This window comes from Triturus cristatus, chromosome 6 (genome assembly GCF_964204655.1).
Source record: "Triturus cristatus chromosome 6, aTriCri1.1, whole genome shotgun sequence".
Classification (NCBI taxonomy): domain Eukaryota; kingdom Metazoa; phylum Chordata; class Amphibia; order Caudata; family Salamandridae; genus Triturus; species Triturus cristatus.
The window spans coordinates 100,137,741-100,164,530 of record NC_140589.1 but is presented as its reverse complement, the minus strand read 5'-3'; the positions used below and the strand labels follow the sequence as shown (position 1 = coordinate 100,164,530).

Sequence of the window (26,790 nt, the reverse complement as noted above, 5' to 3'; positions counted from 1 at the left end):
CAGCTTTGAGCCGTTCAAGTGGCTGGTGAATAGCACTTTCTCTTTGTTTGCCTCAAAGTTCTAAAGAGTTCTCCATAGGTCCTGCTCTGTACAGATTGTTCAAAGATCTGTTGGAAGTGCATATAATAGGATAAATAAATTGAGGGCATTCCTTTTCAGTACCTCACCTGCATGGCTGTCTGGCCTCTGGAAGATGCTGGGAAAGCAAGTCAGGATGGCCGAGTGGTCTAAGGCGCTGCGTTCAGGTCGCAGTCTCCTCTGGAGGCGTGGGTTCAAATCCCACTTCTGACAGTCCTGTGTTTACTCTAATTTTTTTCTTGAGAAATATGATCATTTCCCTCGCAGTGGCTTATAGGATTGTCTTCTTGGAAGAGTGCAGTGAGTTTTTTTCTTGCTCTAGCCACTATTGGCCTAAGCTCTGTGCATTTTTTGGTTCCTAATATCTTTCTCACCCTTTAGATGAAAAAGCACCATGGGGTCAGGATGGCCGAGTGGTCTAAGGCGCTGCGTTAAGGCCGCAGTCTCTCCTGGAGGCGTGGGTTCGAATCCCACTTCTGACAAAACTTGAATTCCATTTTCTCTCTCAGTTCCTTTAGAATCTCAGCTAAAAATTGGCAATGTAAATAATATCTGAATAAGTACCAAACTTCAGTTTCAACTGCAAATGCATTTGCCCTATTCTATCTTTAACGTTAATGTAATATTCTTCTAGCACTCGTGGTGTTTTATATTTCTTTTTTGGGGTACTTTAAAAATCTTTTTTATGAAAGAAATGGGTTACATTAAGTCTTGTGATGTTTTAGGTTTACAATAAGGAGGTTTTAAACTTTATGTCACGTCATTTTCAGATGCTTCATTCAAGAGATGTTTCCACTATAGAATGCAGAGCAAGGGCAAAAATACAAGTGATAGAGCGAGTGAGTGAGAAGGAGTGTTGTGGAAGGAGAGAATGAAACAAAGACAGAGTGAGTGAACGGCAGGGAGGCATAGAAGAGGAGTCTAGTAGTGCAGGAGACCTGCTTTTCCCTGCTCTTGACCTCCCACCCATCCCCAAACAACCACAAACATACCTTCTGTGCAAAGTTGGTATGCAGATTTTCACGCCTCAGCAAGTGAGGGTGAGTCCCAGGCCAGGGGCTAAAGAGCAAAAGAGTGCCTGTGCTCAGACTTTCCCTGCTAGGGATAGTTTATCTGGAACAAGGCCTACTCTCTTGTATCCAGCAAGGATCTAGAAATCCTGCATGAATCTGCAAGGCACATTGGCAGCATAAATTTGCATAAACTGCCCCACCTATTGCCTTCCTACTTCCTGTGCTGTAGTTGTTTGTGTAGAGAGAGAGGTCGCAGGCAAGGAAATGTTGTGAGTCGGATACAGGACCCTAAATAGCTGGTGAGAGGTATGTGGTGTTCTAAAAGCATGAAAACTGTATACCTGTGAAATAAAGTGCTTTCGTATGTGTTCTTCTGTGTTTATTGTCCTGTGCATAAAGTTGCACCTTGTGTTTGAAGGTTTAAATTATTTCAGGCTTGCATGGAGGTAGACGTTTCTGAGTAACTTTTATTCATTTCTTAAAAGCCTATACTGTCAGGATGGCCGAGAGGTCTAAGGTGCTGTGTTTAGGCCACAGTCTCCTTTGGAGGCGTGGGTTCGAATTCCACTTCTGACATTCCTTTTGGAGATTTAATCTCCTTTATCAGGTTAACATCTGATGGAAGTTGCATCTGTTGGTCTTCACCTGGCACGTTATTCCGTTCTCCTCTTGTCAAGAGAGATGGGGTTTCTCATATATTTAGGTTCTATAACGTCTTGCTGACAAAGCGCAATCCTTACCAAATGAGCATAGGACCCATGTAAGAGGTCATCTGGAAGAGTCATGCTCTTGTATGCCCTGGCCAGACGGGCCCTGCAAATTTGGAAGAATGCCATGCATCTGGTAGACAACTGGACTCCAGCACACTTACAGCAATTTCCTTAGGGCTTTGATCAGGGGCTGCTTAAATTTGCATACTCCACCCTATGTTGTGACTTTGAGATCCCTTGTTGAAATTGCTTTAGCCAGCCAAGAGGTGGCTATTGTCTCAATTTCAAAGCAGCTTTGAGCCGTTCAAGTGGCTGGTGAATAGCACTTTCTCTTTGTTCGCCTCAAAGTTCTAAAGAGTTCTCCATAGGTCCTGCTCTGTACAGATTGTTCAAAGATCTGTTGGAAGTGCATATAATAGGATAAATAAATTGAGGGCATTCCTTTTCAGTACCTCACCTGCATGGCTGTCTGGCCTCTGGAAGATGCTGGGAAAGCAAGTCAGGATGGCCGAGTGGTCTAAGGCGCTGCGTTCAGGTCGCAGTCTCCTCTGGAGGTGTGGGTTCAAATCCCACTTCTGACAGTCCTGTGTTTACTCTAATTTTTTTCTTGAGAAATATGATCATTTCCCTCGCAGTGGCTTATAGGATTGTCTTCTTGGAAGAGTGCAGTGAGTTTTTTTCTTGCTCTAGCCACTATTGGCCTAAGCTCTGTGCATTTTTTGGTTCCTAATATCTTTCTCACCCTTTAGATGAAAAAGCAGCATGGGGTCAGGATGGCCGAGTGGTCTAAGGCGCTGCGTTAAGGCCGCAGTCTCTCCTGGAGGCGTGGGTTCAAATCCCACTTCTGACAAAACTTGAATTCCATTTTCTCTCTCAGTTCCTTTAGAATCTCAGCTAAAAATTGGCAATGTAAATAATATCTGAATAAGTACCAAACTTCAGTTTCAACTGCAAATGCATTTGCCCTATTCTATCTTTAACGTTAATGTAATATTCTTCTAGCACTCGTGGTGTTTTATATTTGTTTTGTGGGGTACTTTAAAAATCTTTTTTATGAAAGAAATGGGTTACATTAAGTCTTGTGATGTTTTAGGTTTCCAATAAGGAGGTTTTAAATTTTATGTCACGTCATTTTCAGATGCTTCATTCAAGAGATGTTTCCACTATAGAATGCAGAGCAAGGGCAAAAATACAAGTGATAGAGCGAGTGAGTGAGAAGGAGTGTTGTGGAAGGAGAGAATGAAACAAAGACAGAGTGAGTGAATGGCAGGGAGGCATAGAAGAGGAGTCTAGTAGTGAAGGAGACCTGCTTTTCCCTGCTCTTGACCTCCCACCCATCCCCAAACAACCACAAACATACCTTCTGTGCAAAGTTGGTATGCAGAATTTCACGCCTCAGCAAGTGAGGGTGAGTCCCAGGCCAGGGGCTAAAGAGCAAAAGAGTGCCTGTGCTCAGACTTTCCCTGCTAGGGATAGTTTATCTGGAACAAGGCCTACTCTCTTGTATCCAGCAAGGATCTAGAAATCCTGCATGAATCTGCAAGGCACATTGGCAGCATAAATTTGCATAAACTGCCCCACCTATTGCCTTCCTACTTCCTGTGCTGTAGTTGTTTGTGTAGAGAGAGAGGTCGCAGGCAAGGAAATGTTGTGAGTCGGATACAGGACCCTAAATAGCTGGTGAGAGGTATGTGGTGTTCTAAAAGCATGAAAACTGTATACCTGTGAAATAAAGTGCTTTCGTATGTGTTCTTCTGTGTTTATTGTCCTGTGCATAAAGTTGCACCTTGTGTTTGAAGGTTTAAATTATTTCAGGCTTGCATTGAGGTAGACTTTTCTGAGTAACTTTTATTCATTTCTTAAAAGCATATACTGTCAGGATGGCCGAGAGGTCTAAGGCGCTGTGTTCAGGCCACAGTCTCCTTTGGAGGCGTGGGTTCAAATCCCACTTCTGACATGCCTTTTGGAGATTTAATCTCCTTTATCAGGTTAACATCTGATGGAAGTTGCATCTGTTGGTCTTCACTTGGCACGTTATTCCGTTCTCCTCTTGTCAAGAGAGATGGGGTTTCTCATATATTTAGGTTCTATAACGTCTTGCTGACAAAGCGCAATCCTTACCAAATGAGCATAGGACCCATGTAAGAGGTCATCTGGAAGAGTCATGCTCTTGTATGCCCTGGCCAGACGGGCCCAGCAAATTTGGAAGAATGCCATTCATCTAGTAGACAACTGGACTCCAGCACACTTACAGCAATTTCCTCAGGGCTTTGATCAGGGGCTGCTTAAATTTGCATACTCCACCCTATGTTGTGACTTTGAGATCCCTTGTTGAAATTGCTTTAGCCAGCCAAGAGGTGGCTATTGTCTCAATTTCAAAGCAGCTTTGAGCCGTTCAAGTGGCTGGTGAATAGCACTTTCTCTTTGTTTGCCTCAAAGTTCTAAAGAGTTCTCCATAGGTCCTGCTCTGTACAGATTGTTCAAAGATCTGTTGGAAGTGCATATAATAGGATAAATAAATTGAGGGCATTCCTTTTCAGTACCTCACCTGCATGGCTGTCTGGCCTCTGGAAGATGCTGGGAAAGCAAGTCAGGATGGCCGAGTGGTCTAAGGCGCTGCGTTCAGGTCGCAGTCTCCTCTGGAGGCGTGGGTTCAAATCCCACGTCTGACAGTCCTGTGTTTACTCTAATTTTTTTCTTGAGAAATATGATCATTTCCCTCGCAGTGGCTTATAGGATTGTCTTCTTGGAAGAGTGCAGTGAGTTTTTTTCTTGCTCTAGCCACTATTGGCCTAAGCTCTGTGCATTTTTTGGTTCCTAATATCTTTCTCACCCTTTAGATGAAAAAGCACCATGGGGTCAGGATGGCCGAGTGGTCTAAGGTGCTGCGTTAAGGCCGCAGTCTCTCCTGGAGGCGTGGCTTCGAATCCCACTTCTGACAAAACTTGAATTCCATTTTCTCTCTCAGTTCCTTTAGAATCTCAGCTAAAAATTGGCAATGTAAATAATATCTGAATAAGTACCAAACTTCAGTTGCAAATGCATTTGCCCTATTCTATCTTTAACGTTAATGTAATATTCTTCTAGCACTCGTGGTGTTTTATATTTCTTTTTTGGGGTACTTTAAAAATCTTTTTTATGAAAGAAATGGGTTACATTAAGTCTTGTGATGTTTTAGGTTTACAATAAGGAGGTTTTAAACTTTATGTCACGTCATTTTCAGATGCTTCATTCAAGAGATGTTTCCACTATAGAATGCAGAGCAAGGGCAAAAATACAAGTGATAGAGCGAGTGAGTGAGAAGGAGTGTTGTGGAAGGAGAGAATGAAACAAAGACAGAGTGAGTGAACGGCAGGGAGGCATAGAAGAGGAGTCTAGTAGTGCAGGAGACCTGCTTTTCCCTGCTCTTGACCTCCCACCCATCCCCAAACAACCACAAACATACCTTCTGTGCAAAGTTGGTATGCAGATTTTCACGCCTCAGCAAGTGAGGGTGAGTCCCAGGCCAGGGGCTAAAGAGCAAAAGAGTGCCTGTGCTCAGACTTTCCCTGCTAGGGATAGTTTATCTGGAACAAGGCCTACTCTCTTGTATCCAGCAAGGATCTAGAAATCCTGCATGAATCTGCAAGGCACATTGGCAGCATAAATTTGCATAAACTGCCCCACCTATTGCCTTCCTACTTCCTGTGCTGTAGTTGTTTGTGTAGAGAGAGAGGTCGCAGGCAAGGAAATGTTGTGAGTCGGATACAGGACCCTAAATAGCTGGTGAGAGGTATGTGGTGTTCTAAAAGCATGAAAACTGTATACCTGTGAAATAAAGTGCTTTCGTATGTGTTCTTCTGTGTTTATTGTCCTGTGCATAAAGTTGCACCTTGTGTTTGAAGGTTTAAATTATTTCAGGCTTGCATGGAGGTAGACGTTTCTGAGTAACTTTTATTCATTTCTTAAAAGCCTATACTGTCAGGATGGCCGAGAGGTCTAAGGTGCTGTGTTTAGGCCACAGTCTCCTTTGGAGGCGTGGGTTCGAATTCCACTTCTGACATTCCTTTTGGAGATTTAATCTCCTTTATCAGGTTAACATCTGATGGAAGTTGCATCTGTTGGTCTTCACCTGGCACGTTATTCCGTTCTCCTCTTGTCAAGAGAGATGGGGTTTCTCATATATTTAGGTTCTATAACGTCTTGCTGACAAAGCGCAATCCTTACCAAATGAGCATAGGACCCATGTAAGAGGTCATCTGGAAGAGTCATGCTCTTGTATGCCCTGGCCAGACGGGCCCTGCAAATTTGGAAGAATGCCATGCATCTGGTAGACAACTGGACTCCAGCACACTTACAGCAATTTCCTTAGGGCTTTGATCAGGGGCTGCTTAAATTTGCATACTCCACCCTATGTTGTGACTTTGAGATCCCTTGTTGAAATTGCTTTAGCCAGCCAAGAGGTGGCTATTGTCTCAATTTCAAAGCAGCTTTGAGCCGTTCAAGTGGCTGGTGAATAGCACTTTCTCTTTGTTCGCCTCAAAGTTCTAAAGAGTTCTCCATAGGTCCTGCTCTGTACAGATTGTTCAAAGATCTGTTGGAAGTGCATATAATAGGATAAATAAATTGAGGGCATTCCTTTTCAGTACCTCACCTGCATGGCTGTCTGGCCTCTGGAAGATGCTGGGAAAACAAGGCAGGATGGCCGAGTGGTCTAAGGCGCTGCGTTCAGGTCGCAGTCTCCTCTGGAGGCGTGGGTTCAAATCCCTCCTCTGACAGTCCTGTGTTTACTCTAATTATTTTCTTGAGAAATATGATCATTTCCCTCGCAGTGGCTTATAGGATTGTCTTCTTGGAAGAGTGCAGTGAGTTTTTTTCTTGCTCTAGCCACTATTGGCCTCAGCTCTGTGCATTTTTTGGTTCCTAATATCTTTCTCACCCTTTAGATGAAAAAGCAGCATGGGGTCAGGATGGCCGAGTGGTCTAAGGCGCTGCGTTAAGGCCGCAGTCTCTCCTGGAGGCGTGGGTTTGAATCCCACTTCTGACAAAACTTGAATTCCATTTTCTCTCTCAGTTCCTTTAGAATCTCAGCTAAAAATTGGCAATGTAAATAATATCTGAATAAGTACCAAACTTCAGTTTCAACTGCAAATGCATTTGCCCTATTCTATCTTTAACGTTAATGTAATATTCTTCTAGCACTCGTGGTGTTTTATATTTGTTTTGTGGGGTACTTTAAAAATCTTTTTTATGAAAGAAATGGGTTACATTAAGTCTTGTGATGTTTTAGGTTTCCAATAAGGAGGTTTTAAATTTTATGTCACGTCATTTTCAGATGCTTCATTCAAGAGATGTTTCCACTATAGAATGCAGAGCAAGGGCAAAAATACAAGTGATAGAGCGAGTGAGTGAGAAGGAGTGTTGTGGAAGGAGAGAATGAAACAAAGACAGAGTGAGTGAACGGCAGGGAGGCATAGAAGAGGAGTCTAGTAGTGAAGGAGACCTGCTTTTCCCTGCTCTTGACCTCCCACCCATCCCCAAACAACCACAAACATACCTTCTGTGCAAAGTTGGTATGCAGAATTTCACGCCTCAGCAAGTGAGGGTGAGTCCCAGGCCAGGGGCTAAAGAGCAAAAGAGTGCCTGTGCTCAGACTTTCCCTGCTAGGGATAGTTTATCTGGAACAAGGCCTACTCTCTTGTATCCAGCAAGGATCTAGAAATCCTGCATGAATCTGCAAGGCACATTGGCAGCATAAATTTGCATAAACTGCCCCACCTATTGCCTTCCTACTTCCTGTGCTGTAGTTGTTTGTGTAGAGAGAGAGGTCGCAGGCAAGGAAATGTTGTGAGTCGGATACAGGACCCTAAATAGCTGGTGAGAGGTATGTGGTGTTCTAAAAGCATGAAAACTGTATACCTGTGAAATAAAGTGCTTTCGTATGTGTTCTTCTGTGTTTATTGTCCTGTGCATAAAGTTGCACCTTGTGTTTGAAGGTTTAAATTATTTCAGGCTTGCATGGAGGTAGACGTTTCTGAGTAACTTTTATTCATTTCTTAAAAGCCTATACTGTCAGGATGGCCGAGAGGTCTAAGGCGCTGTGTTTAGGCCACAGTCTCCTTTGGAGGCGTGGGTTCGAATCCCACTTCTGACATGCCTTTTGGAGATTTAATCTCCTTTATCAGGTTAACATCTGATGGAAGTTGCATCTGTTGGTCTTCACTTGGCACGTTATTCCGTTCTCCTCTTGTCAAGAGAGATGGGGTTTCTCATATATTTAGGTTCTATAACGTCTTGCTGACAAAGCGCAATCCTTACCAAATGAGCATAGGACCCATGTAAGAGGTCATCTGGAAGAGTCATGCTCTTGTATGCCCTGGCCAGACGGGCCCTGCAAATTTGGAAGAATGCCATGCATCTGGTAGACAACTGGACTCCAGCACACTTACAGCAATTTCCTTAGGGCTTTGATCAGGGGCTGCTTAAATTTGCATACTCCACCCTATGTTGTGACTTTGAGATCCCTTGTTGAAATTGCTTTAGCCAGCCAAGAGGTGGCTATTGTCTCAATTTCAAAGCAGCTTTGAGCCGTTCAAGTGGCTGGTGAATAGCACTTTCTCTTTGTTCGCCTCAAAGTTCTAAAGAGTTCTCCATAGGTCCTGCTCTGTACAGATTGTTCAAAGATCTGTTGGAAGTGCATATAATAGGATAAATAAATTGAGGGCATTCCTTTTCAGTACCTCACCTGCATGGCTGTCTGGCCTCTGGAAGATGCTGGGAAAGCAAGTCAGGATGGCCGAGTGGTCTAAGGCGCTGCGTTCAGGTCGCAGTCTCCTCTGGAGGTGTGGGTTCAAATCCCACTTCTGACAGTCCTGTGTTTACTCTAATTTTTTTCTTGAGAAATATGATCATTTCCCTCGCAGTGGCTTATAGGATTGTCTTCTTGGAAGAGTGCAGTGAGTTTTTTTCTTGCTCTAGCCACTATTGGCCTAAGCTCTGTGCATTTTTTGGTTCCTAATATCTTTCTCACCCTTTAGATGAAAAAGCAGCATGGGGTCAGGGTGGCCGAGTGGTCTAAGGCGCTGCGTTAAGGCCGCAGTCTCTCCTGGAGGCGTGGGTTCAAATCCCACTTCTGACAAAACTTGAATTCCATTTTCTCTCTCAGTTCCTTTAGAATCTCAGCTAAAAATTGGCAATGTAAATAATATCTGAATAAGTACCAAACTTCAGTTTCAACTGCAAATGCATTTGCCCTATTCTATCTTTAACGTTAATGTAATATTCTTCTAGCACTCGTGGTGTTTTATATTTGTTTTGTGGGGTACTTTAAAAATCTTTTTTATGAAAGAAATGGGTTACATTAAGTCTTGTGATGTTTTAGGTTTCCAATAAGGAGGTTTTAAATTTTATGTCACGTCATTTTCAGATGCTTCATTCAAGAGATGTTTCCACTATAGAATGCAGAGCAAGGGCAAAAATACAAGTGATAGAGCGAGTGAGTGAGAAGGAGTGTTGTGGAAGGAGAGAATGAAACAAAGACAGAGTGAGTGAATGGCAGGGAGGCATAGAAGAGGAGTCTAGTAGTGAAGGAGACCTGCTTTTCCCTGCTCTTGACCTCCCACCCATCCCCAAACAACCACAAACATACCTTCTGTGCAAAGTTGGTATGCAGAATTTCACGCCTCAGCAAGTGAGGGTGAGTCCCAGGCCAGGGGCTAAAGAGCAAAAGAGTGCCTGTGCTCAGACTTTCCCTGCTAGGGATAGTTTATCTGGAACAAGGCCTACTCTCTTGTATCCAGCAAGGATCTAGAAATCCTGCATGAATCTGCAAGGCACATTGGCAGCATAAATTTGCATAAACTGCCCCACCTATTGCCTTCCTACTTCCTGTGCTGTAGTTGTTTGTGTAGAGAGAGAGGTCGCAGGCAAGGAAATGTTGTGAGTCGGATACAGGACCCTAAATAGCTGGTGAGAGGTATGTGGTGTTCTAAAAGCATGAAAACTGTATACCTGTGAAATAAAGTGCTTTCGTATGTGTTCTTCTGTGTTTATTGTCCTGTGCATAAAGTTGCACCTTGTGTTTGAAGGTTTAAATTATTTCAGGCTTGCATTGAGGTAGACTTTTCTGAGTAACTTTTATTCATTTCTTAAAAGCATATACTGTCAGGATGGCCGAGAGGTCTAAGGCGCTGTGTTTAGGCCACAGTCTCCTTTGGAGGCGTGGGTTCAAATCCCACTTCTGACATGCCTTTTGGAGATTTAATCTCCTTTATCAGGTTAACATCTGATGGAAGTTGCATCTGTTGGTCTTCACTTGGCACGTTATTCCGTTCTCCTCTTGTCAAGAGAGATGGGGTTTCTCATATATTTAGGTTCTATAACGTCTTGCTGACAAAGCGCAATCCTTACCAAATGAGCATAGGACCCATGTAAGAGGTCATCTGGAAGAGTCATGCTCTTGTATGCCCTGGCCAGACGGGCCCAGCAAATTTGGAAGAATGCCATTCATCTGGTAGACAACTGGACTCCAGCACACTTACAGCAATTTCCTCAGGGCTTTGATCAGGGGCTGCTTAAATTTGCATACTCCACCCTATGTTGTGACTTTGAGATCCCTTGTTGAAATTGCTTTAGCCAGCCAAGAGGTGGCTATTGTCTCAATTTCAAAGCAGCTTTGAGCCGTTCAAGTGGCTGGTGAATAGCACTTTCTCTTTGTTCGCCTCAAAGTTCTAAAGAGTTCTCCATAGGTCCTGCTCTGTACAGATTGTTCAAAGATCTGTTGGAAGTGCATATAATAGGATAAATAAATTGAGGGCATTCCTTTTCAGTACCTCACCTGCATGGCTGTCTGGCCTCTGGAAGATGCTGTGAAAGCAAGTCAGGATGGCCGAGTGGTCTAAGGCGCTGCGTTCAGGTCGCAGTCTCCTCTGGAGGCGTGGGTTCAAATCCCACTTCTGACAGTCCTGTGTTTACTCTAATTTTTTTCTTGAGAAATATGATCATTTCCCTCGCAGTGGCTTATAGGATTGTCTTCTTGGAAGAGTGCAGTGAGTTTTTTTCTTGCTCTAGCCACTATTGGCCTAAGCTCTGTGCATTTTTTGGTTCCTAATATCTTTCTCACCCTTTAGATGAAAATGCAGCATGGGGTCAGGATGGCCGAGTGGTCTAAGGCGCTGCGTTAAGGCCGCAGTCTTTCCTGGAGGCGTGGGTTTGAATCCCACTTCTGACAAAACTTGAATTCCATTTTCTCTCTCAGTTCCTTTAGAATCTCAGCTAAAAATTGGCAATGTAAATAATATCTGAATAAGTACCAAACTTCAGTTTCAACTGCAAATGCATTTGCCCTATTCTATCTTTAACGTTAATGTAATATTCTTCTAGCACTCGTGGTGTTTTATATTTCTTTTGTGGGGTACTTTAAAAATCTTTTTTATGAAAGAAATGGGTTACATTAAGTCTTGTGATGTTTTAGGTTTACAATAAGGAGGTTTTAAACTTTATGTCACGTCATTTTCAGATGCTTCATTCAAGAGATGTTTCCACTATAGAATGCAGAGCACGGGCAAAAATACAAGTGATAGAGCGAGTGAGTGAGAAGGAGTGTTGTGGAAGGAGAGAATGAAACAAAGACAGAGTGAGTGAATGGCAGGGAGGCATAGAAGAGGAGTCTAGTAGTGAAGGAGACCTGCTTTTCCCTGCTCTTGACCTCCCACCCATCCCCAAACAACCACAAACATACCTTCTGTGCAAAGTTGGTATGCAGAATTTCACGCCTCAGCAAGTGAGGGTGAGTCCCAGGCCAGGGGCTAAAGAGCAAAAGAGTGCCTGTGCTCAGACTTTCCCTGCTAGGGATAGTTTATCTGGAACAAGGCCTACTCTCTTGTATCCAGCAAGGATCTAGAAATCCTGCATGAATCTGCAAGGCACATTGGCAGCATAAATTTGCATAAACTGCCCCACCTATTGCCTTCCTACTTCCTGTGCTGTAGTTGTTTGTGTAGAGAGAGAGGTCGCAGGCAAGGAAATGTTGTGAGTCGGATACAGGACCCTAAATAGCTGGTGAGAGGTATGTGGTGTTCTAAAAGCATGAAAACTGTATACCTGTGAAATAAAGTGCTTTCGTATGTGTTCTTCTGTGTTTATTGTCCTGTGCATAAAGTTGCACCTTGTGTTTGAAGGTTTAAATTATTTTAGGCTTGCATTGAGGTAGACGTTTCTGAGTAACTTTTATTCATTTATTAAAAGCATATACTGTCAGGATGGCCGAGAGGTCTAAGGCGCTGTGTTTAGGCCACAGTCTCCTTTGGAGGCGTGGGTTCGAATCCCACTTCTGACATGCCTTTTGGAGATTTAATCTCCTTTATCAGGTTAACATCTGATGGAAGTTGCATCTGTTGGTCTTCACTTGGCACGTTATTCCGTTCTCCTCTTGTCAAGAGAGATGGGGTTTCTCATATATTTAGGTTCTATAACGTCTTGCTGACAAAGCGCAATCCTTACCAAATGAGCATAGGACCCATGTAAGAGGTCATCTGGAAGAGTCATGCTCTTGTATGCCCTGGCCAGACGGGCCCAGCAAATTTGGAAGAATGCCATTCATCTGGTAGACAACTGGACTCCAGCACACTTACAGCAATTTCCTCAGGGCTTTGATCAGGGGCTGCTTAAATTTGCATACTCCACCCTATGTTGTGACTTTGAGATCCCTTGTTGAAATTGCTTTAGCCAGCCAAGAGGTGGCTATTGTCTCAATTTCAAAGCAGCTTTGAGCCGTTCAAGTGGCTGGTGAATAGCACTTTCTCTTTGTTTGCCTCAAAGTTCTAAAGAGTTCTCCATAGGTCCTGCTCTGTACAGATTGTTCAAAGATCTGTTGGAAGTGCATATAATAGGATAAATAAATTGAGGGCATTCCTTTTCAGTACCTCACCTGCATGGCTGTCTGGCCTCTGGAAGATGCTGGGAAAGCAAGTCAGGATGGCCGAGTGGTCTAAGGCGCTGCGTTCAGGTCGCAGTCTCCTCTGGAGGCGTGGGTTCAAATCCCACTTCTGACAGTCCTGTGTTTACTCTAATTTTTTTCTTGAGAAATATGATCATTTCCCTCGCAGTGGCTTATAGGATTGTCTTCTTGGAAGAGTGCAGTGAGTTTTTTTCTTGCTCTAGCCACTATTGGCCTAAGCTCTGTGCATTTTTTGGTTCCTAATATCTTTCTCACCCTTTAGATGAAAACGCACCATGGGGTCAGGATGGCCGAGTGGTCTAAGGCGCTGCGTTAAGGCCGCAGTCTCTCCTGGAGGCGTGGGTTCGAATCCCACTTCTGACAAAACTTGAATTCCATTTTCTCTCTCAGTTCCTTTAGAATCTCAGCTAAAAATTGGCAATGTAAATAATATCTGAATAAGTACCAAACTTCAGTTTCAACTGCAAATGCATTTGCCCTATTCTATCTTTAACGTTAATGTAATATTCTTCTAGCACTCGTGGTGTTTTATATTTCTTTTTTGGGGTACTTTAAAAATCTTTTTTATGAAAGAAATGGGTTACATTAAGTCTTGTGATGTTTTAGGTTTACAATAAGGAGGTTTTAAACTTTATGTCACGTCATTTTCAGATGCTTCATTCAAGAGATGTTTCCACTATAGAATGCAGAGCAAGGGCAAAAATACAAGTGATAGAGCGAGTGAGTGAGAAGGAGTGTTGTGGAAGGAGAGAATGAAACAAAGACAGAGTGAGTGAACGGCAGGGAGGCATAGAAGAGGAGTCTAGTAGTGCAGGAGACCTGCTTTTCCCTGCTCTTGACCTCCCACCCATCCCCAAACAACCACAAACATACCTTCTGTGCAAAGTTGGTATGCAGATTTTCACGCCTCAGCAAGTGAGGGTGAGTCCCAGGCCAGGGGCTAAAGAGCAAAAGAGTGCCTGTGCTCAGACTTTCCCTGCTAGGGATAGTTTATCTGGAACAAGGCCTACTCTCTTGTATCCAGCAAGGATCTAGAAATCCTGCATGAATCTGCAAGGCACATTGGCAGCATAAATTTGCATAAACTGCCCCACCTATTGCCTTCCTACTTCCTGTGCTGTAGTTGTTTGTGTAGAGAGAGAGGTCGCAGGCAAGGAAATGTTGTGAGTCGGATACAGGACCCTAAATAGCTGGTGAGAGGTATGTGGTGTTCTAAAAGCATGAAAACTGTATACCTGTGAAATAAAGTGCTTTCGTATGTGTTCTTCTGTGTTTATTGTCCTGTGCATAAAGTTGCACCTTGTGTTTGAAGGTTTAAATTATTTCAGGCTTGCATGGAGGTAGACGTTTCTGAGTAACTTTTATTCATTTCTTAAAAGCCTATACTGTCAGGATGGCCGAGAGGTCTAAGGTGCTGTGTTTAGGCCACAGTCTCCTTTGGAGGCGTGGGTTCGAATTCCACTTCTGACATTCCTTTTGGAGATTTAATCTCCTTTATCAGGTTAACATCTGATGGAAGTTGCATCTGTTGGTCTTCACCTGGCACGTTATTCCGTTCTCCTCTTGTCAAGAGAGATGGGGTTTCTCATATATTTAGGTTCTATAACGTCTTGCTGACAAAGCGCAATCCTTACCAAATGAGCATAGGACCCATGTAAGAGGTCATCTGGAAGAGTCATGCTCTTGTATGCCCTGGCCAGACGGGCCCTGCAAATTTGGAAGAATGCCATGCATCTGGTAGACAACTGGACTCCAGCACACTTACAGCAATTTCCTTAGGGCTTTGATCAGGGGCTGCTTAAATTTGCATACTCCACCCTATGTTGTGACTTTGAGATCCCTTGTTGAAATTGCTTTAGCCAGCCAAGAGGTGGCTATTGTCTCAATTTCAAAGCAGCTTTGAGCCGTTCAAGTGGCTGGTGAATAGCACTTTCTCTTTGTTCGCCTCAAAGTTCTAAAGAGTTCTCCATAGGTCCTGCTCTGTACAGATTGTTCAAAGATCTGTTGGAAGTGCATATAATAGGATAAATAAATTGAGGGCATTCCTTTTCAGTACCTCACCTGCATGGCTGTCTGGCCTCTGGAAGATGCTGGGAAAGCAAGTCAGGATGGCCGAGTGGTCTAAGGCGCTGCGTTCAGGTCGCAGTCTCCTCTGGAGGTGTGGGTTCAAATCCCACTTCTGACAGTCCTGTGTTTACTCTAATTTTTTTCTTGAGAAATATGATCATTTCCCTCGCAGTGGCTTATAGGATTGTCTTCTTGGAAGAGTGCAGTGAGTTTTTTTCTTGCTCTAGCCACTATTGGCCTAAGCTCTGTGCATTTTTTGGTTCCTAATATCTTTCTCACCCTTTAGATGAAAAAGCAGCATGGGGTCAGGATGGCCGAGTGGTCTAAGGCGCTGCGTTAAGGCCGCAGTCTCTCCTGGAGGCGTGGGTTCAAATCCCACTTCTGACAAAACTTGAATTCCATTTTCTCTCTCAGTTCCTTTAGAATCTCAGCTAAAAATTGGCAATGTAAATAATATCTGAATAAGTACCAAACTTCAGTTTCAACTGCAAATGCATTTGCCCTATTCTATCTTTAACGTTAATGTAATATTCTTCTAGCACTCGTGGTGTTTTATATTTGTTTTGTGGGGTACTTTAAAAATCTTTTTTATGAAAGAAATGGGTTACATTAAGTCTTGTGATGTTTTAGGTTTCCAATAAGGAGGTTTTAAATTTTATGTCACGTCATTTTCAGATGCTTCATTCAAGAGATGTTTCCACTATAGAATGCAGAGCAAGGGCAAAAATACAAGTGATAGAGCGAGTGAGTGAGAAGGAGTGTTGTGGAAGGAGAGAATGAAACAAAGACAGAGTGAGTGAATGGCAGGGAGGCATAGAAGAGGAGTCTAGTAGTGAAGGAGACCTGCTTTTCCCTGCTCTTGACCTCCCACCCATCCCCAAACAACCACAAACATACCTTCTGTGCAAAGTTGGTATGCAGAATTTCACGCCTCAGCAAGTGAGGGTGAGTCCCAGGCCAGGGGCTAAAGAGCAAAAGAGTGCCTGTGCTCAGACTTTCCCTGCTAGGGATAGTTTATCTGGAACAAGGCCTACTCTCTTGTATCCAGCAAGGATCTAGAAATCCTGCATGAATCTGCAAGGCACATTGGCAGCATAAATTTGCATAAACTGCCCCACCTATTGCCTTCCTACTTCCTGTGCTGTAGTTGTTTGTGTAGAGAGAGAGGTCGCAGGCAAGGAAATGTTGTGAGTCGGATACAGGACCCTAAATAGCTGGTGAGAGGTATGTGGTGTTCTAAAAGCATGAAAACTGTATACCTGTGAAATAAAGTGCTTTCGTATGTGTTCTTCTGTGTTTATTGTCCTGTGCATAAAGTTGCACCTTGTGTTTGAAGGTTTAAATTATTTCAGGCTTGCATTGAGGTAGACTTTTCTGAGTAACTTTTATTCATTTCTTAAAAGCATATACTGTCAGGATGGCCGAGAGGTCTAAGGCGCTGTGTTCAGGCCACAGTCTCCTTTGGAGGCGTGGGTTCAAATCCCACTTCTGACATGCCTTTTGGAGATTTAATCTCCTTTATCAGGTTAACATCTGATGGAAGTTGCATCTGTTGGTCTTCACTTGGCACGTTATTCCGTTCTCCTCTTGTCAAGAGAGATGGGGTTTCTCATATATTTAGGTTCTATAACGTCTTGCTGACAAAGCGCAATCCTTACCAAATGAGCATAGGACCCATGTAAGAGGTCATCTGGAAGAGTCATGCTCTTGTATGCCCTGGCCAGACGGGCCCAGCAAATTTGGAAGAATGCCATTCATCTAGTAGACAACTGGACTCCAGCACACTTACAGCAATTTCCTCAGGGCTTTGATCAGGGGCTGCTTAAATTTGCATACTCCACCCTATGTTGTGACTTTGAGATCCCTTGTTGAAATTGCTTTAGCCAGCCAAGAGGTGGCTATTGTCTCAATTTCAAAGCAGCTTTGAGCCGTTCAAGTGGCTGGTGAATAGCACTTTCTCTTTGTTTGCCTCAAAGTTCTAAAGAGTTCTCCATAGGTCCTGCTCTGTACAGATTGTTCAAAGATCTGTTGGAAGTGCATATAATAGGATAAATAAATTGAGGGCATTCCTTTTCAGTACCTCACCTGCATGGCTGTCTGGCCTCTGGAAGATGCTGGGAAAGCAAGTCAGGATGGCCGAGTGGTCTAAGGCGCTGCGTTCAGGTCGCAGTCTCCTCTGGAGGCGTGGGTTCAAATCCCACGTCTGACAGTCCTGTGTTTACTCTAATTTTTTTCTTGAGAAATATGATCATTTCCCTCGCAGTGGCTTATAGGATTGTCTTCTTGGAAGAGTGCAGTGAGTTTTTTTCTTGCTCTAGCCACTATTGGCCTAAGCTCTGTGCATTTTTTGGTTCCTAATATCTTTCTCACCCTTTAGATGAAAAAGCACCATGGGGTCAGGATGGCCGAGTGGTCTAAGGTGCTGCGTTAAGGCCGCAGTCTCTCCTGGAGGCGTGGCTTCGAATCCCACTTCTGACAAAACTTGAATTCCATTTTCTCTCTCAGTTCCTTTAGAATCTCAGCTAAAAATTGGCAATGTAAATAATATCTGAATAAGTACCAAACTTCAGTTGCAAATGCATTTGCCCTATTCTATCTTTAACGTTAATGTAATATTCTTCTAGCACTCGTGGTGTTTTATATTTCTTTTTTGGGGTACTTTAAAAATCTTTTTTATGAAAGAAATGGGTTACATTAAGTCTTGTGATGTTTTAGGTTTACAATAAGGAGGTTTTAAACTTTATGTCACGTCATTTTCAGATGCTTCATTCAAGAGATGTTTCCACTATAGAATGCAGAGCAAGGGCAAAAATACAAGTGATAGAGCGAGTGAGTGAGAAGGAGTGTTGTGGAAGGAGAGAATGAAACAAAGACAGAGTGAGTGAACGGCAGGGAGGCATAGAAGAGGAGTCTAGTAGTGCAGGAGACCTGCTTTTCCCTGCTCTTGACCTCCCACCCATCCCCAAACAACCACAAACATACCTTCTGTGCAAAGTTGGTATGCAGATTTTCACGCCTCAGCAAGTGAGGGTGAGTCCCAGGCCAGGGGCTAAAGAGCAAAAGAGTGCCTGTGCTCAGACTTTCCCTGCTAGGGATAGTTTATCTGGAACAAGGCCTACTCTCTTGTATCCAGCAAGGATCTAGAAATCCTGCATGAATCTGCAAGGCACATTGGCAGCATAAATTTGCATAAACTGCCCCACCTATTGCCTTCCTACTTCCTGTGCTGTAGTTGTTTGTGTAGAGAGAGAGGTCGCAGGCAAGGAAATGTTGTGAGTCGGATACAGGACCCTAAATAGCTGGTGAGAGGTATGTGGTGTTCTAAAAGCATGAAAACTGTATACCTGTGAAATAAAGTGCTTTCGTATGTGTTCTTCTGTGTTTATTGTCCTGTGCATAAAGTTGCACCTTGTGTTTGAAGGTTTAAATTATTTCAGGCTTGCATGGAGGTAGACGTTTCTGAGTAACTTTTATTCATTTCTTAAAAGCCTATACTGTCAGGATGGCCGAGAGGTCTAAGGTGCTGTGTTTAGGCCACAGTCTCCTTTGGAGGCGTGGGTTCGAATTCCACTTCTGACATTCCTTTTGGAGATTTAATCTCCTTTATCAGGTTAACATCTGATGGAAGTTGCATCTGTTGGTCTTCACCTGGCACGTTATTCCGTTCTCCTCTTGTCAAGAGAGATGGGGTTTCTCATATATTTAGGTTCTATAACGTCTTGCTGACAAAGCGCAATCCTTACCAAATGAGCATAGGACCCATGTAAGAGGTCATCTGGAAGAGTCATGCTCTTGTATGCCGTGGCCAGACGGGCCCTGCAAATTTGGAAGAATGCCATGCATCTGGTAGACAACTGGACTCCAGCACACTTACAGCAATTTCCTTAGGGCTTTGATCAGGGGCTGCTTAAATTTGCATACTCCACCCTATGTTGTGACTTTGAGATCCCTTGTTGAAATTGCTTTAGCCAGCCAAGAGGTGGCTATTGTCTCAATTTCAAAGCAGCTTTGAGCCGTTCAAGTGGCTGGTGAATAGCACTTTCTCTTTGTTCGCCTCAAAGTTCTAAAGAGTTCTCCATAGGTCCTGCTCTGTACAGATTGTTCAAAGATCTGTTGGAAGTGCATATAATAGGATAAATAAATTGAGGGCATTCCTTTTCAGTACCTCACCTGCATGGCTGTCTGGCCTCTGGAAGATGCTGGGAAAGCAAGGCAGGATGGCCGAGTGGTCTAAGGCGCTGCGTTCAGGTCGCAGTCTCCTCTGGAGGCGTGGGTTCAAATCCCTCCTCTGACAGTCCTGTGTTTACTCTAATTATTTTCTTGAGAAATATGATCATTTCCCTCGCAGTGGCTTATAGGATTGTCTTCTTGGAAGAGTGCAGTGAGTTTTTTTCTTGCTCTAGCCACTATTGGCCTCAGCTCTGTGCATTTTTTGGTTCCTAATATCTTTCTCACCCTTTAGATGAAAAAGCAGCATGGGGTCAGGATGGCCGAGTGGTCTAAGGCGCTGCGTTAAGGCCGCAGTCTCTCCTGGAGGCGTGGGTTTGAATCCCACTTCTGACAAAACTTGAATTCCATTTTCTCTCTCAGTTCCTTTAGAATCTCAGCTAAAAATTGGCAATGTAAATAATATCTGAATAAGTACCAAACTTCAGTTTCAACTGCAAATGCATTTGCCCTATTCTATCTTTAACGTTAATGTAATATTCTTCTAGCACTCGTGGTGTTTTATATTTGTTTTGTGGGGTACTTTAAAAATCTTTTTTATGAAAGAAATGGGTTACATTAAGTCTTGTGATGTTTTAGGTTTCCAATAAGGAGGTTTTAAATTTTATGTCACGTCATTTTCAGATGCTTCATTCAAGAGATGTTTCCACTATAGAATGCAGAGCAAGGGCAAAAATACAAGTGATAGAGCGAGTGAGTGAGAAGGAGTGTTGTGGAAGGAGAGAATGAAACAAAGACAGAGTGAGTGAACGGCAGGGAGGCATAGAAGAGGAGTCTAGTAGTGAAGGAGACCTGCTTTTCCCTGCTCTTGACCTCCCACCCATCCCCAAACAACCACAAACATACCTTCTGTGCAAAGTTGGTATGCAGAATTTCACGCCTCAGCAAGTGAGGGTGAGTCCCAGGCCAGGGGCTAAAGAGCAAAAGAGTGCCTGTGCTCAGACTTTCCCTGCTAGGGATAGTTTATCTGGAACAAGGCCTACTCTCTTGTATCCAGCAAGGATCTAGAAATCCTGCATGAATCTGCAAGGCACATTGGCAGCATAAATTTGCATAAACTGCCCCACCTATTGCCTTCCTACTTCCTGTGCTGTAGTTGTTTGTGTAGAGAGAGAGGTCGCAGGCAAGGAAATGTTGTGAGTCGGATACAGGACCCTAAATAGCTGGTGAGAGGTATGTGGTGTTCTAAAAGCATGAAAACTGTATACCTGTGAAATAAAGTGCTTTCGTATGTGTTCTTCTGTGTTTATTGTCCTGTGCATAAAGTTGCACCTTGTGTTTGAAGGTTTAAATTATTTCAGGCTTGCATGGAGGTAGACGTTTCTGAGTAACTTTTATTCATTTATTAAAAGCCTATACTGTCAGGATGGCCGAGAGGTCTAAGGCGCTGTGTTTAGGCCACAGTCTCCTTTGGAGGCGTGGGTTTGAATCCCACTTCTGACATGCCTTTTGGAGATTTAATCTCCTTTATCAGGTTAACATCTGATGGAAGTTGCATCTGTTGGTCTTCACTTGGCACTTTATTCCGTTCTCCTCTTGTCAAGAGAGATGGGGTTTCTCATATATTTAGGTTCTATAACGTCTTGCTGACAAAATGCAATCCTTACCAAATGAGCATAGGACCCATGTAAGAGGTCATCTGGAAGAGTCATGCTCTTGTATGCCCTGGCCAGACGGGCCCTGCAAATTTGGAAGAATGCCATTCATCTGGTAGACAACTGGACTCCAGCACACTTACAGCAATCTCCTCAGGGCTTTGATCAGGGGCTGCTTAAATTTGCATACTCCACCCTATGTTGTGACTTTGAGATCCCTTGTTGAAATTGCTTTAGCCAGCCAAGAGGTGGCTATTGTCTCAATTTCAAAGCAGCTTTGAGCCGTTCAAGTGGCTGGTGAATAGCACTTTCTCTTTGTTTGCCTCAAAGTTCTAAAGAGTTCTCCATAGGTCCTGCTCTGTACAGATTGTTCAAAGATCTGTTGGAAGTGCATATAATAGGATAAATAAATTGAGGGCATTCCTTTTCAGTACCTCACCTGCATGGCTGTCTGGCCTCTGGAAGATGCTGGGAAAGCAAGTCAGGATGGCCGAGTGGTCTAAGGCGCTGCGTTCAGGTCGCAGTCTCCTCTGGAGGCGTGGGTTCAAATCCCACTTCTGACAGTCCTGTGTTTACTCTAATTTTTTTCTTGAGAAATATGATCATTTCCCTCGCAGTGGCTTATAGGATTGTCTTCTTGGAAGAGTGCAGTGAGTTTTTTTCTTGCTCTAGCCACTATTGGCCTAAGCTCTGTGCATTTTTTGGTTCCTAATATCTTTCTCACCCTTTAGATGAAAAAGCACCATGGGGTCAGGATGGCCGAGTGGTCTAAGGCGCTGCGTTAAGGCCGCAGTCTCTCCTGGAGGCGTGGGTTCGAATCCCACTTCTGACAAAACTTGAATTCCATTTTCTCTCTCAGTTCCTTTAGAATCTCAGCTAAAAATTGGCAATGTAAATAATATCTGAATAAGTACCAAACTTCAGTTTCAACTGCAAATGCATTTGCCCTATTCTATCTTTAACGTTAATGTAATATTCTTCTAGCACTCGTGGTGTTTTATATTTCTTTTTTGGGGTACTTTAAAAATCTTTTTTATGAAAGAAATGGGTTACATTAAGTCTTGTGATGTTTTAGGTTTACAATAAGGAGGTTTTAAACTTTATGTCACGTCATTTTCAGATGCTTCATTCAAGAGATGTTTCCACTATAGAATGCAGAGCAAGGGCAAAAATACAAGTGATAGAGCGAGTGAGTGAGAAGGAGTGTTGTGGAAGGAGAGAATGAAACAAAGACAGAGTGAGTGAACGGCAGGGAGGCATAGAAGAGGAGTCTAGTAGTGCAGGAGACCTGCTTTTCCCTGCTCTTGACCTCCCACCCATCCCCAAACAACCACAAACATACCTTCTGTGCAAAGTTGGTATGCAGATTTTCACGCCTCAGCAAGTGAGGGTGAGTCCCAGGCCAGGGGCTAAAGAGCAAAAGAGTGCCTGTGCTCAGACTTTCCCTGCTAGGGATAGTTTATCTGGAACAAGGCCTACTCTCTTGTATCCAGCAAGGATCTAGTAATCCTGCATGAATCTGCAAGGCACATTGGCAGCATAAATTTGCATAAACTGCCCCACCTATTGCCTTCCTACTTCCTGTGCTGTAGTTGTTTGTGTAGAGAGAGAGGTCGCAGGCAAGGAAATGTTGTGAGTCGGATACAGGACCCTAAATAGCTGGTGAGAGGTATGTGGTGTTCTAAAAGCATGAAAACTGTATACCTGTGAAATAAAGTGCTTTCGTATGTGTTCTTCTGTGTTTATTGTCCTGTGCATAAAGTTGCACCTTGTGTTTGAAGGTTTAAATTATTTCAGGCTTGCATGGAGGTAGACGTTTCTGAGTAACTTTTATTCATTTCTTAAAAGCCTATACTGTCAGGATGGCCGAGAGGTCTAAGGTGCTGTGTTTAGGCCACAGTCTCCTTTGGAGGCGTGGGTTCGAATTCCACTTCTGACATTCCTTTTGGAGATTTAATCTCCTTTATCAGGTTAACATCTGATGGAAGTTGCATCTGTTGGTCTTCACCTGGCACGTTATTCCGTTCTCCTCTTGTCAAGAGAGATGGGGTTTCTCATATATTTAGGTTCTATAACGTCTTGCTGACAAAGCGCAATCCTTACCAAATGAGCATAGGACCCATGTAAGAGGTCATCTGGAAGAGTCATGCTCTTGTATGCCCTGGCCAGACGGGCCCTGCAAATTTGGAAGAATGCCATGCATCTGGTAGACAACTGGACTCCAGCACACTTACAGCAATTTCCTTAGGGCTTTGATCAGGGGCTGCTTAAATTTGCATACTCCACCCTATGTTGTGACTTTGAGATCCCTTGTTGAAATTGCTTTAGCCAGCCAAGAGGTGGCTATTGTCTCAATTTCAAAGCAGCTTTGAGCCGTTCAAGTGGCTGGTGAATAGCACTTTCTCTTTGTTCGCCTCAAAGTTCTAAAGAGTTCTCCATAGGTCCTGCTCTGTACAGATTGTTCAAAGATCTGTTGGAAGTGCATATAATAGGATAAATAAATTGAGGGCATTCCTTTTCAGTACCTCACCTGCATGGCTGTCTGGCCTCTGGAAGATGCTGGGAAAGCAAGTCAGGATGGCCGAGTGGTCTAAGGCGCTGCGTTCAGGTCGCAGTCTCCTCTGGAGGCGTGGGTTCAAATCCCTCCTCTGACAGTCCTGTGTTTACTCTAATTATTTTCTTGAGAAATATGATCATTTCCCTCGCAGTGGCTTATAGGATTGTCTTCTTGGAAGAGTGCAGTGAGTTTTTTTCTTGCTCTAGCCACTATTGGCCTCAGCTCTGTGCATTTTTTGGTTCCTAATATCTTTCTCACCCTTTAGATGAAAAAGCAGCATGGGGTCAGGATGGCCGAGTGGTCTAAGGCGCTGCATTAAGGCCGCAGTCTCTCCTGGAGGCGTGGGTTTGAATCCCACTTCTGACAAAACTTGAATTCCATTTTCTCTCTCAGTTCCTTTAGAATCTCAGCTAAAAATTGGCAATGTAAATAATATCTGAATAAGTACCAAACTTCAGTTTCAACTGCAAATGCATTTGCCCTATTCTATCTTTAACGTTAATGTAATATTCTTCTAGCACTCGTGGTGTTTTATATTTGTTTTGTGGGGTACTTTAAAAATCTTTTTTATGAAAGAAATGGGTTACATTAAGTCTTGTGATGTTTTAGGTTTCCAATAAGGAGGTTTTAAATTTTATGTCACGTCATTTTCAGATGCTTCATTCAAGAGATGTTTCCACTATAGAATGCAGAGCAAGGGCAAAAATACAAGTGATAGAGCGAGTGAGTGAGAAGGAGTGTTGTGGAAGGAGAGAATGAAACAAAGACAGAGTGAGTGAACGGCAGGGAGGCATAGAAGAGGAGTCTAGTAGTGAAGGAGACCTGCTTTTCCCTGCTCTTGACCTCCCACCCATCCCCAAACAACCACAAACATACCTTCTGTGCATAGTTGGTATGCAGAATTTCACGCCTCAGCAAGTGAGGGTGAGTCCCAGGCCAGGGGCTAAAGAGCAAAAGAGTGCCTGTGCTCAGACTTTCCCTGCTAGGGATAGTTTATCTGGAACAAACCCTACTCTCTTGTATCCAGCAAGGATCTAGAAATCCTGCATGAATCTGCAAGGCACATTGGCAGCATAAATTTGCATAAACTGCCCCACCTATTGCCTTCCTACTTCCTGTGCTGTAGTTGTTTGTGTAGAGAGAGAGGTCGCAGGCAAGGAAATGTTGTGAGTCGGATACAGGACCCTAAATAGCTGGTGAGAGGTATGTGGTGTTCTAAAAGCATGAAAACTGTATACCTGTGAAATAAAGTGCTTTCGTATGTGTTCTTCTGTGTTTATTGTCCTGTGCATAAAGTTGCACCTTGTGTTTGAAGGTTTAAATTATTTCAGGCTTGCATGGAGGTAGACGTTTCTGAGTAACTTTTATTCATTTCTTAAAAGCCTATACTGTCAGGATGGCCGAGAGGTCTAAGGCGCTGTGTTTAGGCCACAGTCTCCTTTGGAGGCGTGGGTTCGAATCCCACTTCTGACATGCCTTTTGGAGATTTAATCTCCTTTATCAGGTTAACATCTGATGGAAGTTGCATCTGTTGGTCTTCACTTGGCACGTTATTCCGTTCTCCTCTTGTCAAGAGAGATGGGGTTTCTCATATATTTAGGTTCTATAACGTCTTGCTGACAAAGCGCAATCCTTACCAAATGAGCATAGGACCCATGTAAGAGGTCATCTGGAAGAGTCATGCTCTTGTATGCCCTGGCCAGACGGGCCCTGCAAATTTGGAAGAATGCCATGCATCTGGTAGACAACTGGACTCCAGCACACTTACAGCAATTTCCTTAGGGCTTTGATCAGGGGCTGCTTAAATTTGCATACTCCACCCTATGTTGTGACTTTGAGATCCCTTGTTGAAATTGCTTTAGCCAGCCAAGAGGTGGCTATTGTCTCAATTTCAAAGCAGCTTTGAGCCGTTCAAGTGGCTGGTGAATAGCACTTTCTCTTTGTTCGCCTCAAAGTTCTAAAGAGTTCTCCATAGGTCCTGCTCTGTACAGATTGTTCAAAGATCTGTTGGAAGTGCATATAATAGGATAAATAAATTGAGGGCATTCCTTTTCAGTACCTCACCTGCATGGCTGTCTGGCCTCTGGAAGATGCTGGGAAAGAAAGTCAGGATGGCCGAGTGGTCTAAGGCGCTGCGTTCAGGTCGCGGTCTTCTCTGGAGGCGTGGGTTCAAATCCCACTTCTGACAGTCCTGTGTTTACTCTAATTATTTTCTTGAGAAGTATGATCGTTTTCCCTCGCAGTGGCTTATAGGATTGTCTTCTTGGAAGAGTGCAGTGAGTTTTTTTCTTGCTCTAGCCACTATTGGCCTCAGCTCTGTGCATTTTTTGGTTCCTAATATCTTTCTCACCCTTTAGATGAAAAAGCAGCATGGGGTCAGGATGGCCGAGTGGTCTAAGGCGCTGCGTTAAGGCCGCAGTCTCTCCTGGAGGCGTGGGTTCGAATCCCACTTCTGACAAAACTTGAATTCCATTTTCTCTCTCAGTTCCTTTAGAATCTCAGCTAAAAATTGGCAATGTAAACAATATCTGAATAAGTACCAAACTTCAGTTTCAACTGCAAATGCATTTGCCCTATTCTATCTTTAACGTTAATGTAATATTCTTCTAGCACTCGTGGTGTTTTATATTTCTTTTGTGGGGTACTTTAAAAATCTTTTTTATGAAAGAAATGGGTTACATTAAGTCTTGTGATGTTTTAGGTTTCCAATAAGGAGGTTTTAAATTTTATGTCACGTCATTTTCAGATGCTTAATTCAAGAGATGTTTCCACTATACAATGCAGAGCAAGGGCAAAAATACAAGTGATAGAGCGTGTTGTGGAAGGAGAGAATGAAACAAAGACAGAGTGAGTGAATGGCAGGGAGGCATAGAAGAGGAGTCTAGTAGTGAAGGAGACCTGCTTTTCCCTGCTCTTGACCTCCCACCCATCCGCAAACAACCACAAACATACCTTCTGTGCAAAGTTGGTATGCAGAATTTCACGCCTCAGCAAGTGAGGGTGAGTCCCAGGCCAGGGGCTAAAGAGCAAAAGAGTGCCTGTGCTCAGACTTTCCCTGCTAGGGATAGTTTATCTGGAACAAGGCCTACTCTCTTGTATCCAGCAAGGATCTAGAAATCCTGCATGAATCTGCAAGGCACATTGGCAGCATAAATTTGCATAAACTGCCCCACCTATTGCCTTCCTACTTCCTGTGCTGTAGTTGTTTGTGTAGAGAGAGAGGTCGCAGGCAAGGAAATGTTGTGAGTCGGATACAGGACCCTAAATAGCTGGTGAGAGGTATGTGGTGTTCTAAAAGCATGAAAACTGTATACCTGTGAAATAAAGTGCTTTCGTATGTGTTCTTCTGTGTTTATTGTCCTGTGCATAAAGTTGCACCTTGTGTTTGAAGGTTTAAATTATTTCAGGCTTGCATTGAGGTAGACGTTTCTGAGTAACTTTTATTCATTTCTTAAAAGCATATACTGTCAGGATGGCCGAGAGGTCTAAGGCGCTGTGTTTAGGCCACAGTCTCCTTTGGAGGCGTGGGTTCGAATCCCACTTCTGACATGCCTTTTGGAGATTTAATCTCCTTTATCAGGTTAACATCTGATGGAAGTTGCATCTG

At 43.4% G+C, this 26,790-nt stretch overlaps 23 non-coding genes across 23 annotated transcripts; all 23 read left to right on the top strand.

The window, feature by feature from the left end:
- Positions 1–208: 208 nt before the first annotated feature.
- TRNAL-CAG (transfer RNA leucine (anticodon CAG)) lies at positions 209–291 on the top strand. The gene has a single exon. It is a non-coding gene; the product is annotated as a tRNA-Leu (tRNA).
- A 186-nt stretch (positions 292–477) lies between these two features.
- On the top strand, positions 478–560 carry TRNAL-AAG (transfer RNA leucine (anticodon AAG)). The gene has a single exon. It is a non-coding gene; the product is annotated as a tRNA-Leu (tRNA).
- A 1,739-nt stretch (positions 561–2,299) lies between these two features.
- Positions 2,300–2,382, top strand: TRNAL-CAG (transfer RNA leucine (anticodon CAG)). Its single transcript has one exon. It is a non-coding gene; the product is annotated as a tRNA-Leu (tRNA).
- A 186-nt stretch (positions 2,383–2,568) lies between these two features.
- TRNAL-AAG (transfer RNA leucine (anticodon AAG)) lies at positions 2,569–2,651 on the top strand. The gene has a single exon. It is a non-coding gene; the product is annotated as a tRNA-Leu (tRNA).
- Positions 2,652–6,744: 4,093 nt separating this feature from the next.
- On the top strand, positions 6,745–6,827 carry TRNAL-AAG (transfer RNA leucine (anticodon AAG)). The gene has a single exon. It is a non-coding gene; the product is annotated as a tRNA-Leu (tRNA).
- A 1,024-nt stretch (positions 6,828–7,851) lies between these two features.
- On the top strand, positions 7,852–7,934 carry TRNAL-UAG (transfer RNA leucine (anticodon UAG)). Its single transcript has one exon. It is a non-coding gene; the product is annotated as a tRNA-Leu (tRNA).
- Positions 7,935–8,566: 632 nt separating this feature from the next.
- On the top strand, positions 8,567–8,649 carry TRNAL-CAG (transfer RNA leucine (anticodon CAG)). Its single transcript has one exon. It is a non-coding gene; the product is annotated as a tRNA-Leu (tRNA).
- Positions 8,650–8,835: 186 nt separating this feature from the next.
- On the top strand, positions 8,836–8,918 carry TRNAL-AAG (transfer RNA leucine (anticodon AAG)). Its single transcript has one exon. It is a non-coding gene; the product is annotated as a tRNA-Leu (tRNA).
- Positions 8,919–9,942: 1,024 nt separating this feature from the next.
- Positions 9,943–10,025, top strand: TRNAL-UAG (transfer RNA leucine (anticodon UAG)). The gene has a single exon. It is a non-coding gene; the product is annotated as a tRNA-Leu (tRNA).
- A 632-nt stretch (positions 10,026–10,657) lies between these two features.
- TRNAL-CAG (transfer RNA leucine (anticodon CAG)) lies at positions 10,658–10,740 on the top strand. The gene has a single exon. It is a non-coding gene; the product is annotated as a tRNA-Leu (tRNA).
- A 186-nt stretch (positions 10,741–10,926) lies between these two features.
- On the top strand, positions 10,927–11,009 carry TRNAL-AAG (transfer RNA leucine (anticodon AAG)). Its single transcript has one exon. It is a non-coding gene; the product is annotated as a tRNA-Leu (tRNA).
- A 1,024-nt stretch (positions 11,010–12,033) lies between these two features.
- Positions 12,034–12,116, top strand: TRNAL-UAG (transfer RNA leucine (anticodon UAG)). Its single transcript has one exon. It is a non-coding gene; the product is annotated as a tRNA-Leu (tRNA).
- Positions 12,117–12,748: 632 nt separating this feature from the next.
- On the top strand, positions 12,749–12,831 carry TRNAL-CAG (transfer RNA leucine (anticodon CAG)). Its single transcript has one exon. It is a non-coding gene; the product is annotated as a tRNA-Leu (tRNA).
- Positions 12,832–13,017: 186 nt separating this feature from the next.
- Positions 13,018–13,100, top strand: TRNAL-AAG (transfer RNA leucine (anticodon AAG)). Its single transcript has one exon. It is a non-coding gene; the product is annotated as a tRNA-Leu (tRNA).
- Positions 13,101–14,839: 1,739 nt separating this feature from the next.
- On the top strand, positions 14,840–14,922 carry TRNAL-CAG (transfer RNA leucine (anticodon CAG)). The gene has a single exon. It is a non-coding gene; the product is annotated as a tRNA-Leu (tRNA).
- A 186-nt stretch (positions 14,923–15,108) lies between these two features.
- On the top strand, positions 15,109–15,191 carry TRNAL-AAG (transfer RNA leucine (anticodon AAG)). Its single transcript has one exon. It is a non-coding gene; the product is annotated as a tRNA-Leu (tRNA).
- A 4,093-nt stretch (positions 15,192–19,284) lies between these two features.
- Positions 19,285–19,367, top strand: TRNAL-AAG (transfer RNA leucine (anticodon AAG)). The gene has a single exon. It is a non-coding gene; the product is annotated as a tRNA-Leu (tRNA).
- Positions 19,368–20,391: 1,024 nt separating this feature from the next.
- TRNAL-UAG (transfer RNA leucine (anticodon UAG)) lies at positions 20,392–20,474 on the top strand. Its single transcript has one exon. It is a non-coding gene; the product is annotated as a tRNA-Leu (tRNA).
- Positions 20,475–21,106: 632 nt separating this feature from the next.
- Positions 21,107–21,189, top strand: TRNAL-CAG (transfer RNA leucine (anticodon CAG)). Its single transcript has one exon. It is a non-coding gene; the product is annotated as a tRNA-Leu (tRNA).
- Positions 21,190–21,375: 186 nt separating this feature from the next.
- TRNAL-AAG (transfer RNA leucine (anticodon AAG)) lies at positions 21,376–21,458 on the top strand. The gene has a single exon. It is a non-coding gene; the product is annotated as a tRNA-Leu (tRNA).
- Positions 21,459–24,573: 3,115 nt separating this feature from the next.
- On the top strand, positions 24,574–24,656 carry TRNAL-UAG (transfer RNA leucine (anticodon UAG)). Its single transcript has one exon. It is a non-coding gene; the product is annotated as a tRNA-Leu (tRNA).
- Positions 24,657–25,558: 902 nt separating this feature from the next.
- TRNAL-AAG (transfer RNA leucine (anticodon AAG)) lies at positions 25,559–25,641 on the top strand. The gene has a single exon. It is a non-coding gene; the product is annotated as a tRNA-Leu (tRNA).
- Positions 25,642–26,649: 1,008 nt separating this feature from the next.
- TRNAL-UAG (transfer RNA leucine (anticodon UAG)) lies at positions 26,650–26,732 on the top strand. Its single transcript has one exon. It is a non-coding gene; the product is annotated as a tRNA-Leu (tRNA).
- The last annotated feature ends 58 nt before the right edge of the window (positions 26,733–26,790 follow it).